The 13200-nt window shown below is 45.9% G+C and overlaps 1 protein-coding gene across 2 annotated transcripts in view; it reads left to right on the forward strand.

The window, feature by feature from the left end:
- The window catches only part of cwf19l2 (CWF19 like cell cycle control factor 2), a 241711-nt gene that overhangs the window by 187779 nt on the left and 40732 nt on the right, over positions 1-13200 (forward strand). The gene's annotated exons all lie outside the window — the stretch shown is intronic.

A 13200-nucleotide genomic window follows, 5' to 3' on the forward strand; every position in this document is an offset into this window, starting at 1 on the left:
TTTGAACCCTGCCACGACAGATGGTGGAATTAAAAGACTAATGGTGACCATGAAACCATTATCAATTGTTGTAAAAACCCATCTGGTTCACTAATGTCCTATAGGGAAGGAAATAAATCTGCTGTCCTCACCTGCTGGCATACATGTGACTCCAGACCCACAGCAATGTGGTTGACTCTTAAATGCCCTCTGAACTAGGGCAACTAGGGATGGGTAATAAATGCTGGCCTGGCCAGCAATGTCCATGTCCCATAAATTAATTTTTTAAAAATCCCCAAATTAATCACTCCCAGGTAATCTTCCCCAAGGCAACGAAAACCCATAGACTTAAACAGACACGAGGCAAAGCACATTTTATCTTATGAATTCAAAATGAGGTCCCTTTCAATTTGTTCCTTCGTAGATACAGTGGTAGGCTTACAGGCTTAGATCTTACATGCCTCTGACTTCCACACACACAACTCTTCTGTATATACCTAGCCTTTCCTTTGAATGTAAATTCTTATTGTATCACCAGGCCCTTTCAGCTCCACCTCTTCTAATGATAAAACCCCTTTCATAGTATTAATTTTATTGGTAATATAAACATATTGCTTGGTGTCTCCAAGCTTGGTGCAAGATTTCACCCCCAGTCTTTGAATGGTTTATTCAACAAAATGCAAATGTACCCTCTACCTTACTGTTTACATATCAAAACTACTATACCTTAAAGCACCCAGACCAGCTGGCTTTAATCCAATTAAGACACATACACTCACACCCGCAGACACAGACCCCGCATGATTCCCGCTGGATGATCATGTGCAATCTTACGCCTTTCAGCTTATTAATTATGCATCAGCGAGGAGCTTAGTGAATCTTGTGGTTGGGTGGGCAGGGATTCGTCCGCCCCACTGTTACCTCATGGAGCCGAAGATCATGGCGCCATATTTAAAAGGCGTTCGCTCACTGCAGCCCAAGTGTTCTATCACACATGGAATCTATGGCACCGAGAAGAACCAAACCATCAGCACCACATTTCAGTGAAACCTCCCTGGGGATTCTCCTCCAGGCCATCCAGGAAAGGTAGAAGTCCCCTTTCCTCGGGATGGGAGCAGGAGGTCCTTCTACCTGACCACGGTGGCCTGTGAGGAGCTTGCTAGGAAGGTCAGCACCAGTGGCAAACAAAAAATGGACCGCCATGCAGTGCCGCAAAAGGATGAATGATCTGCTCTGCACCACCAGGATAAGTGAAACTTCTCACTCTAAACCCTCTCACTCGTAAGGGCATCAGGCAGTCTAAGGGTTCAAGCCCACAGGAATATCGCACATTACTAGCAGAGGGGACATCAGCACTAATTGTATGCCAGCCACTTTAAGATCACCTCTCATGTTAGATCCCGCACAAACAGCATCTTATTAAACCCTTTATTGGGGAGGGCTCAGCACACACAACAGGCATGCATACTTCTGAAATGCTCTTTCACCCGTAGTGTTTTCAGTCAATCCATCTGTTCTTATGCAGGATAAGATTTCCCATAACAAAAGGGAGAGAACCAAGACTGGAGAGGAATCCTGGAGATGAGGACAATCTCCCCATTTGAAGAAGAGGCCTCAGAGCTGGTTGGAGAGGATAGGGATCGTTCCTGTGCGAAAGGCGAGATAAGTCTCCCCGCAACAAGTTAGTGAAGGTGCATCCAGTGTACATCGACAACATGCGGATAATGACTGTGTGCTATATGATGTAGGAGCCTGCCTAGTCAATCAGTAAATTCTCTGTTCTGTCTGTTCCAGGTACCAACAAGGAAAGGGGCAGGATATCCTCCTCCAGACAACTCAACCCCAGCCCCCAGGCCACCTCAGTTGAGGAAGCAGACCTACCATCTGGTGAAGAACTGTCACTACGTTCACCTGCACCCTCTACCAGCGCAGATACATGCACCTCGGCGGAACCTTGTTCTAGAGTAGGTTCGGGTTCACAATTTCATGATTGATCACCTCACCATCACGGGTCCACGGCAGGTGGAGGCAGTTACATCCGAAGGTTGCGACGCTGTGAGGACTGCTGGAGACCAGGCCCCTGCTAAATGCAAGTCCGATGATGAGCCTCTGGAATTGGCCCTAAGATACCTGTTGGCAATGCAGAATCAGGCAGGGAAACATCAGAGGCTTTTTAGCAGACTGGAATGAAGGATGGAGGAGTCCATCCACGTTCTGTCTAATGTCGTGACTCTGGCATGCGAAAGCATCGAAGTCTCCATCGGGAGAGTGAACTTTGAAGTGACTGTTCATACATTGAGGAAAGGATGAATCTGGGGCCTTTTCCTTAATCCAGGTTTATTCACAAGACCACAGTGGTGGCCGCCTTGGAGGCCCAAGTCCAGCAATTACTGCTGGATTTGCGCTTGGACCTGCATGTAATTGCTCTAGCCATGGTGCGTTACTGCAGTGCCTAGGCGAGAGGGGGCTGGGGCAGCTTGACCTCCCTCCTCCTTCTCCTCAAGGAGTCAGGGAGGGGCCATAGGACACCCAAAGGGTGGAGGAGTGCGCACCAAGCACCCTGGAGGCATCTACCCAGGACACTCCAAGGATGCCCTGCCGCTCTAACTCCCCTCTGCCAGTGACCCCATCGACTCCAGCAGTTCAGGCCGAGGAGAGTGTACCTTCCCCAGGGCAGGAGACCCTTAGCAGGCTGGGGCCCTCAAGGCCTCGGGCCACCAGAGGACACCCACTGAAGTCATCTCTGACAACATGGCAAAGCAGTCAACAGGTTGCCTCCACCTCCGCTGCAGATGTCAGGGCTGTACCTAGACATGGTAGTATGGTTAGAAAAATTAAGTTTTGAATGCACACTGGTGGCACAGGTGTTCGCTCATTGTAGGTCTGACAGCATTTTCTGTTTTTATTTCAGATTTACAAGATCCACAGTATTTTGCTTTCTCTCATTGTATATACTTTTCACTTCTGTAAATATATTTTGCATTAATCTGTCTCCAAGTCTGAGACTTAATGGCTAACCTATGTGATTCCAGATCAGAGTTTCTATAGATATTTAAATAAGAAGAGCGTTAGTCCTATAGAAAGTGAGTCTGGGGAATTAAAATGGAAAATAAGGAGATGACACATGAATTGAACAAGTATTTTGCATCGCTCTTTACTATAGAGGATATAAGTAACATCCCAGAAATAGCTGGAAACCAGGAATTGGAAGGGATGGAGGAACTCGGGGAAATTACAGTCACCAAAGAAGTGGTAATTAGTAAATTGTTGGAGCTGTGGATTGACAAATCCCCGGGTCCTGTTGGACTTCATCCTAGGGCCTTAAAAGAAGTGGCTAGTGAGATAGTTGATGCATTGGTTTTAATTTTCCAATGTTCCCGAGATTCGGGGGAGGTTCCATTTGATTGGAAAATAGCAAATGTAAGTTCTTTATTCAAAAAGGGAGGGTGTCAGAAAGCAGGAAACTACAGGTCAGTTAGCTTAACATCTGTCATAGGGAAAATATTGGAAGCTTTTATTAAAGATGCTATGGCAAAGCACTTAGAAAATTCAAGGCAATTAGGCAGAGTCAGCATGGTTTTGTGAAAGGGAAATCATGTTTAACCAATTTATTGGAGTTCTTTGAAGGAGTCACATGTGCTGGGAATACAGGGGAACCGGTGGATGTACTGTACTTAGGTTTCCAGAAGGCATTTGATGAAGTGCTACATAAAGGTCATTGCAGAAAATAAAAACTCATGGTGTAGGGGGTAATGTATTGGTATGGACAGAAGATTGGCTAGCTGACAGGAAACAGAAGGTGATGCATAAATGGGTCTTTTTCTGGTTGGCAGGTTGTGGAGTGCCACAAGGATCAGTGCTGGGGTCTCCACTTTTTACAATTTATATAAATGACTTGGATGAAGGGACCAAAGGTATAATTGCTAAATTTGTTGATGACACGAAAATAGTTAGGAAAGCAAGTTGTGAAGAGGACAGAAGGAGACTATAAAGGGACATGGATAGGTTAAGTGAGTGGGCAGGCAAATGAAATATAATGTTGGCAAATGTGAAATTGACCATTTTGGCTGGAATGAGAAAGAAGCATATTATTTAAATGGTGAGAGATTGCAGAGCTCTAAGATTCGGAGGGATCCGGGTGCCTTAGTGCATGACAAAAGGCTAGTATGCAGGTACAGCAAGTAGGAAAGCATAATAGAACATCATCGTTAATTGCAAGGGGGAATTGAATACAAAAGTAGGGAGGTTATGCTTCAACTGTACAGGACACTGGTGAGACTACATCTGGAGTACTATGTACAATATTAGTCACCTTATTTAAGGAAGGATGTAAATGTGTTAGAAGCAGTTCAGAGAAGGTTTACTAGACTAATACCAGGAATGGGCGGGTTGTCTTATGAGGAAAGATTGGACAGGCTAGGCTTGTACCACTGGAATTTAGAAGAGTAAGAGGTGACTCGATTGAAACCTTTACGACCCTGAGGGGCCTTGACAGGGTGGATGTGGAGAGGATGTTTCTTCTTGTGGGAGAGTATAGACCTATGGGTCACTGTTTAAAAATAAGGGGTCACCCATTTAAGACAGGGATGAGAAAATTTTTCTCTGAGGGTTGTGAGTCTTTGGAACTCCCTACCTCAAAAGGCAGTAGAAGCAGAGTCTTTGAATATTTTTAAGGCAGAGCCAGATGGATTTTTGATAAACAATGGGGTGAAAGGTTATCGGGGTAGTTGGGAGGTTACAATCAGATCAGCTATAATCTTATTGAATGGCAGAGCAGGCTTGCGGAGCCAAGTATCCTACTGCTTCTACTTCGTATGCAAAATCCCCTGTTCATTCAAGGGTCAAAAATGAACCCAATGAGCTTCCATCTGGATCCTCAGTTGCATAAATTGTCTCTCAATTTCACCACAGTGAGTAGCCTTTATTTCCACATCTGTGACATCAGCAAAGAAACATGATATGTGATGATGATGGCTGGCCAATACACCTGTCACCCTTAAAACTCAGACAGACATAGAGTGGAATCGTCCCAGAATTGCAGTCAGTGCGGTAGCAGGCGTGAAAAACTGTGTTTTACTTGCTGGCCACAATGGCATGTTTTCACAACGTATCATCCACTTCCCACCACAGGAAACACACCGTGTCTCTGGAGGGTGGGCTCTGAATTGCCCGTCATGCCATTACCTCACCCTTTCCTCACTCTGGGTTCCATATCTAACTGCAGTTGCACACAGTTCTCAATGCTTGCAGCCCAGGACTAGTCCAGTGAAGACATGTCCTGAAAGCCAAGAAGACCCATCACTGGAATGCCTTTTGGAGGCCTGCTGCGATGTCTCCACTCCTCGCTCTGAACGCAGGAGGTCCAGCAATCTCACCACTCTGGCTTGGGAGGCAGTGGCAGAGGTGGTCAGTGCCAATGCTGCACAGAAGAGGTTGGCCATCCAGTGAAGAAAGAGGCTGAATGGTTTCATCCATGCTGCCAGGGTAAGGCAACCATCTCATCACTCTAAACTCTCACAATCACAAAGCCATCACACATTCACTGGCATCTCATTCACTGCCAGCTCAAGGGACATCACCACATGCTCTCTCACACACACCTTCACATCTGCATCTAGCCTCATCTCCTCTGGAGACTGCCTCCTCAGCCCTCATCATTGTGAGGCCAGTTGCACGGATCAACATGTGCTCCCACACACAGCCTGGGATACCTCCCTTCCCCAGTACAGCCCTTACCCTGCAGCCTCTACCCTTGCCTGAGGTCACTTCTCCCCCTTCCCAAAGCAAGCCCTAGCCCTCTAGCCATTGAAAAGCCACCCCTGCCTTACAGCTGTTCTGGTAGGTAGCGACCTGCCCGTGAGTCCCCCTAAAAGTAGTGTGGTGCTGCCTGTGAAGCCTGGCGCTTATGACTGAGAGTGCTGACTGAAGCAAGGTAGACAAACAAACTTTGAAGTCCCGAGCGAAATGCAGCTCGCCAGGTGCATGTCACTTAAGTACAGTTGTGAAATATGCCTGGATGATCCAGCGTGGGCGGGGGGATGATTCCAGCGAGCAGGTCTTATAATAATATGCAGATGTATTAAAATGACGTCCGGCGACGGGAAACGTGGCCCGCCATTGTCGGGTGGAGTGGACAAATGCAAACTGGTTTCACGATGTCGTGAAACTGATTTTTGGCCTTCCCACCATATTGCACGCTCATGGCTGCCATGGCGCCTGATGCCAACGGGGACAGAAAATTCCGCCCATTATTTGAGCTCTGGAGAATTGCTCATCAAAGCTAGTGATTGTCCTGCTGTTGTCTCACACTGATGTCTGTTTGTGGATGGCACAAGTTTTTGTCGTGACGAATGTTACAATCTTTTCTCCAAAGTGTACTTTGCAATGGTGTTTATTTTATGAGTGAGTTTTTTTTTGAAAAAGTAGCATTCATTGTCGAGCTTTCATGCCTCTGCATTTAAGGTGGAATGTCATTCCATTCCTAGTTCCCACTCTCCCCATGCATGACGCTGAACTACGGAAATAAGGATCAAATGGGAATGTTACAAATGACTGCAAGAGGGGTATGAGTGTGTGATGTCAGAGGTGTGTGCTCGTCTTGATGAAGTCGTCTCCATACCTGTGAGGATCTTACGTTGCTCTTGGATGGCTGCTTAGCAGTACTTTACGTGATCCTTGTGTATAGGCACAGCACAAAACTTGATATGGAATTCATTGCATGAGAGTGCACTCATTGACTTAAGGTACATAGAAAGGATTGGCCTTTGTGAGCTGGACAGTGTCAAGGAGTATCATGCTCTGAAAGTGATGCTTTTGTACATCGAAGTCCTCAACAGGGTCTATGAAGGGAAGAAGTTGTCATTGACTGCTGTCTCAATACTGACTCAGCCACGTTTTTCCCTAATGCAAAGGTCATTCAAGACAGAAACTTTCGTCAAATGCAAGGTCCTGAGTGTTTGTAACTAATCAAACTATGATCCTGGTGATGCACTCTCTGTTAGGACAATGCATACAAACCTCACAGCTTTGGGTGCATAATGTAGAGTTACAGGTCACTGCTTCCTGATCTGTGGAAGCCAACTGGGAGTCAGTAGCATGATGGTGCCTCTGCATTATTCATCCATGAGAGCTAGCGATTTGAGAGATGGAGTTCTCCGGATGCTGTTCCCTCATGAGATTGTCAAGCAAACCATTGACAAAAGTTTTTCTTGTTCGCGCCGTCTTGTTAAGCTGGTGTCATGCTAACATGAGTGCATCTATGTGTGCAGTGGCTTTTCAGCTGCTTGAAAGCTGCCATGCCTACCGATCTGTTGATGCCATGGTTGAAAGGACTGTACTATGTGGAGTTGCTTAAGGACATGCGCTACATGTTGCCGAGAACTTTGATTGTGAAAACTTGTCAACACCTTATTCCTCCTGGAATCTTGTGGCTATGAGGTTGTCACAGGCATGTCTGGAATATTGTGTGCAGCTTTGGTCTCCTTATCTGAGGAAGGATGTACTTGCTATAGAGGGAGTGTAGCAAAGGTTTACCCGACTGATTCCTGGGATGGTGGGACTGACATATGAGGAGAGATTGAGTCGATTAGGATTATATTCGCTGGAGTTCAGAAGAATGAGGGGGGATCTCATAGAAACCTATAAAATTCTAACAGGACTAGACAGGATAGATGCAGGAAGGATGTTCCCGATGGTGGGGGAGTCCAGAACCAGGGGTCATAGTCTGAGGGTATGGGGTAGACCATTTAGGTCTGAGATGAGGAGAAATTTCTTCACCCAGAGAGTGGTGAGCCTGTGGAATTCGCTACCACAGAAAGTAGTTGAGGCCAAAACATTGTATGCTTTCAAGAAGGAGTTAGATATAGCTCTTGGGGTGAAAGGGATCAAAAGGGTATGGGGAAAAAGCAGGGGCAGGCTACTGAGTTGGATGATCAGCCATGATCATAATGAATGGTGGAGCAGGCTCGAAGGGCCGAATGGCCTACTCCTGTTCCTAGTTTCTATGTTTCTATGCCCATGCAATGGCATCCTCATGTGGCTTATCTGAATCCTTGCCCTCTTCAGAGTTATCCCCTTCCAAGTCCTTCTCATCTGAGGGGACATCCAGCTCCTCAAAGTCTCCCTCTGGCAACACATTAACACATTCCCCCCCATTGCCCCCCCTTGCCTCTGCAACATAAATTTGTGCAGGACACTTTCTGTGGTGAGTATTGCAGAACCCTGCCTGACTGGTCCACACATTGGAAACGCAATTTTAGGAGGACAATAGTTTGCTCTATTAAGGACCTTGTGACGGAATGTGCTACAGTTGTATCTCTTCTCAGCTGCACTCTGTGCCCGACGAACGGGTGTCATTAGCCAATGTCTTCTGGGGGTACCCCTTGTCACTGAGGAGCCAACCCTCTAAGCGCCAAGGTCCCTCAATGTCTGTAGCACCTGCAAGTGACTCAAAATGTAAGAATCGTGAGAGTCCCTGGGTACTTAGCACAAACATGCTGGATCTGCTTTCTGTGATCACAACTTAGCTAAACATTCTATTAATGAATCTCTCAGGCTGCTGCCAGGGAGCTCTCAAGGCCACATGTGTGCAGTTGATGGCACCTTGCGCTTGTGGGAAACCTGAGATCGCAGCAAATCCAATAGCTCTGACACCCTGGCTTGCATCATCCATGCAGAGCTGCACGTAATGGCAAGCTTTATTGAAAAGGGCACCTGTCACCTCCTTTATACATTTGTGTGTCACCGATTGTGAGATCCGCAAAGGTCCCAGTGGAGTGCTAGAAGGATCCGCTGGCAAAAAGTTTAGCACGGTGCTAATCTTCAAAGCAACCAGCATGGGATGCCCTCCAAGTCCTTGCTGCATGAATTTTTCATGGAGAAGGTGGCAAATGTGAGCTACCACACCCCTGGACAAGCGAAGGTGCCAGCGACACAGTCTTTCACTCATTTCTATGTATGAGCTACATCTTCTGTAGACCTTTGGTCACGCCAAACATCTTGGTGGATTTTGTCCTCCCTCAGGAGTATCTGGGACTTCCTGGGGCCCCGCAGGTTCTTGCTTCTCAGGGCGATGGTCTTCCTGGAGCTGTGCTAATCGGCGAAGGGCCCTTGTTCACCTCATTCTAATCATCATTATCACCAAGGCAGCATTGCCTGCATACTCCACTCCTCTTTGTATCTATGAACGTATACAATTGAGCAATCAATGGTAGTTTCCCTTGAATGGTCTCCTCCGTATCCAAGTCTAGAATCCATCCTCTAGCCGTTGACCTGGCCTTAATCGGTACATGGCATCCAGGCCACCCCTTGTAGGATGATTACGTCCTGGAGAACGACAGGTGGCTGAGCATCCCCATCAGAGGTGGCTACGCATTCACAACGAGGGCCATAATTGGACTCAATAGACCCATGTGCCCTCAGTCGGGCTATTGTTAGTTGTCCTCCAGTAGCCTAGACACTAACTATTGATACCCAATCTTTGTACTTATGTAATGACTGTAAGCATGGTGCTTTGAATGTCATGATCAGTACACTCAGAACATTGAGGCTTGTAGGGTCCATTTTGATCCTATGCTGCAGCTGTGGCCCTTGATTGTTTGACTCTACATCCCTTTTCACGTAATTTTATAAGGATCAAATGGCAATTAAGACCAGCTGCACTGCAGCACCTAAAATTAATGGATTTGCACCTGAATGCGCAGCATTTATAAAGGAACCAAGCTCGTTCGTTGCGCACTAGACCCTTGAGTCCAGCACTCAGTTAAACCATTCTCTTCATGGTTTGAGCAGGAAATTAATAGGCTGCCCCTTCAATCAGCTCAAAATGGTTTTGCTGAACTCCTCCCACACACCCTGAGACCCTCCTGTATCAATTTTTTTCAAGCTTGTTTTTCCGACTGCATCATTCTTCCGTGATTGTGAAAATGGTGGTCTTAACTTTGTACTCCCACCAGGTTCTCCCCATCCTCCTCCATAGTCACCGCCTCTTAATTCCCAATCTTTCTGTCACTATTCAGCCTCCCCCCTCTATCCTTGACTCCATCATTGTTCATGTCGATATTCCTGTTCTCTCTCTGCCCCCGAACCCTTCAATGTTAACATCCCCATGCCATTTGTGGCTGACCCGTTCCCTTCTTGAGGCCATATGCACACTTACTTTTCAGGACCATTCCTACCTCCTCCCCCATGTGATCATCCAAGTGTAGCTTGTGTTACAGGCACCCAATATTTTGCAGTTATGGAATGCGAAAACAGCATCACCTGACCTCCAAGTCGTGGATGAAGTGAAGCTTGCCAGGTGTGCACCACTTATATACAGACGTAAGCATAGAAAAATAGAAGCAGGAGTAGGTCATTTGGCCCTTTGAGCTTGCTCCACCGTTCAATATGATCATTGCTGATCCTCTATCTCAGTGCCATACTCCCACTTTCTCCCCTTGCCCTTTTATGTCTTTAGAGTCTGGAAATCTATCTATTTCCTTCTTAAATATATTCAGTGATTTGGCCTTCACAGCCCTCTGTGGTAAGAGAATTCCACAGGTTCACCACCCTCTGAGTGAAGAAGTTTCTCCTTATCTCAGTCCAACTTAGCCTACCATATGTATCCTGAGATTGTGACCTCTTGATCAAGACCCTCCAGCCAGAGGAAACATCATCCCTGCATCCAGTCTCTCCAGCCCTGTCAGAATTTTATACGTTTCAATGAGATCCACTCTCATTCATCTAAACTCCAGTGAATACAGGCCTAGTCGGCCCAATCTCTCCTTATACGACAATCCTGCCATTCCAGGAATCAGTCTGGTGAACCTTCACTGCACTCCCTCTATGGCAAGTATATCCTTCCTTAGGTAAGGAGACCAAAACTGCACACAATACTCCAGGTATGGTCTCACCAAGGCCCTGTGTGGCTGCAGTAAGACATCCTTGCTCCTGTACTCAAGCCCTCTCGCAGCGAAGGCCAACATACCATTTGCCTTCTTAACTGTTTGCTGCACCTGCATGCTTGCTTTCAGTGATTGGTGTACAAAGACTCCTGGGTCCCTTTGTATATCAACATTTCCAAATCTATCTGACCAAAGTGGATAACTTTACATTTACCCATGTCATACTGCATCTGCCGTGTATTTGCCCACTCACTCAACTTGAATAAATCGCCTTGAAGCCTCTTTACATCCTCCTCACCACTCACATTCCCACCAAGTTTTGTGTCATCAGCAAACTTGGAAATATTACATTTGGTTCCCTCATCCAAATCTTTGATATATATTGTGAATAGCTGGGATCCAAACACTGATCCCTGTGGTTACCGCCTGCCATTCTAAAAAATGACCCATTTATTCCTACTCTCTGCTCCTGTCTGCTAACCAATTCTCAGTCCATGCCAATATATTACCCCCAATCCCATGTTCTTTAATTTGATCAAAACCTTTCTGAAAATCCAAATACACCACATCCACTGGGTCTGCCTTACCTATTCTGCTAGTTAGGTCCACAAAAAACTCCTATAGGTTTGTCAAACATGATTTCCCTTTCATAAATCCATGCTGACTTTGTCTAATCCCGTTGATATTATCACATCCTTTATAATAGACTCTAGCATTTTCCCCACCACTGAAGTTAGGCTAACCGGCCTGTAATTCGCTGTTTTCTCCCTCCCACCTTTTTTAAATAGTGGGGTTACATTTTTCACCTTCAAATCTGCCGGGAGTGCTCCTGAATCTACAGAATTTTGGAATCTACAGAATTTAAGTGGTGCGCACCTGGCGAGCTTCACTTCATCCATGACTTGGAGGTCAGGAGACACTGCTTTCGCATTCCTTCAAGACCATAACTGCAAAGTATTGGGTGTCTGTAACATAAGCTACGCTTGGATGATCTCATGGGGGAGGAGCTGGGAATGGTCCTGAAAAATAAGTGTGCATGTGGCCTCGAGAAGGGGATGGATCAGCCACAAATAGCATGGGGATGTTAACATTGAAGGGTTCAGGGGCAGGGAGAGAACAGGAATATTGACATGAACAATGATGGGGTCAAGGATAATGGGGGGAGGCTGAATAATGACAGAAAGAATGGGAATTAAGAGGTGCTGACTAAGGAGGAGGATGGGAGGAACCTGGTGGGTGAAAGCAGGAGTACAAAGTTAAGACCACCATCCACTATTAAAATATCAGCTGGTGGGGCACTTAATTTGGAGGGGGGACGTAATTCCAGCTAGTTGGTCTTTTAATGAGCATTCATGAAATGCAAATATGGTTCCCAACATTGCTCGGCAGCAAACCTGACCCGCCTTTGACCTGCCATCAAAGCCGGGAGTACTATATTTCAAACTTATTTTCCATCGACAGGAAACTGACTTTTTCATTCCCGCCAAATTCAGTGCTCCTGTTTGCCAAGATTCACGTCACTGGCAGAGGAAAATTCCACTCTCGGTGTTGGGGATTTTGTCCTGCCATCTGATGTTGCAAATAGATCTCAGACAGCAAAGATAGAATGCTTCTCGTTGTTTTATGTGATGTAGATTGTCATGTTATGTGGGTTGTCCAAGTCTTGCACCCATAAAGAGGTGATGTAAGAACTACTGCCTGGTATACTTGGATCTTTGTTTTGAGACAAACTCCATGCTCTCAAAGTCTGTGTGTGAGCCTGCCAAATGCTGAGCTTGTTTTTGCCAGGCAATGATTGATTTTGTCATCTAGCGTAGTGTAATAAGAGAGGATACTCAAAAGTTAACTTTAAGTAATGTGGTATATGAATTTCAGTGCCAGTGTGATGTATGTAGACCGTACGTCCCAAAGGCTGGTGGATCGTCTTAAACAGCATGTCCCAACCACTGTTTGCAACAGGCAAGGTATAGACCATACCCAGCCAGCCCATGCTTGCAAAACTCAAAATACAGTGTCCAACATTTGATCTGATTCTGCGATTGTTAAATAATCCTCCGTATGCTAAGAATTACGCTGGCAACCAATTTAAGATTGACAGTCAGGCTTGCAGTGTGACGAATATGAGTGTAATGGAAGCTACATATATTAATACACAGGGCCCTGTTCTTTGCAGACAGAATGAACATGTACACACATTGCACCTGTTTCAGCTAAACAAAATAAGTGACAGCCATTTGCTGACTCATTCCTCAGGGCAATTCCTTGACCAATCAGGGTCAAGCTGCCTGGTTTAAATTTCAAAAAATGCTTGGCAGTTAACCGGTACATTCTCCATAGC

Source organism: Cetorhinus maximus, chromosome 7, assembly GCF_964194155.1.
Source record: "Cetorhinus maximus chromosome 7, sCetMax3.hap1.1, whole genome shotgun sequence".
Classification (NCBI taxonomy): domain Eukaryota; kingdom Metazoa; phylum Chordata; class Chondrichthyes; order Lamniformes; family Cetorhinidae; genus Cetorhinus; species Cetorhinus maximus.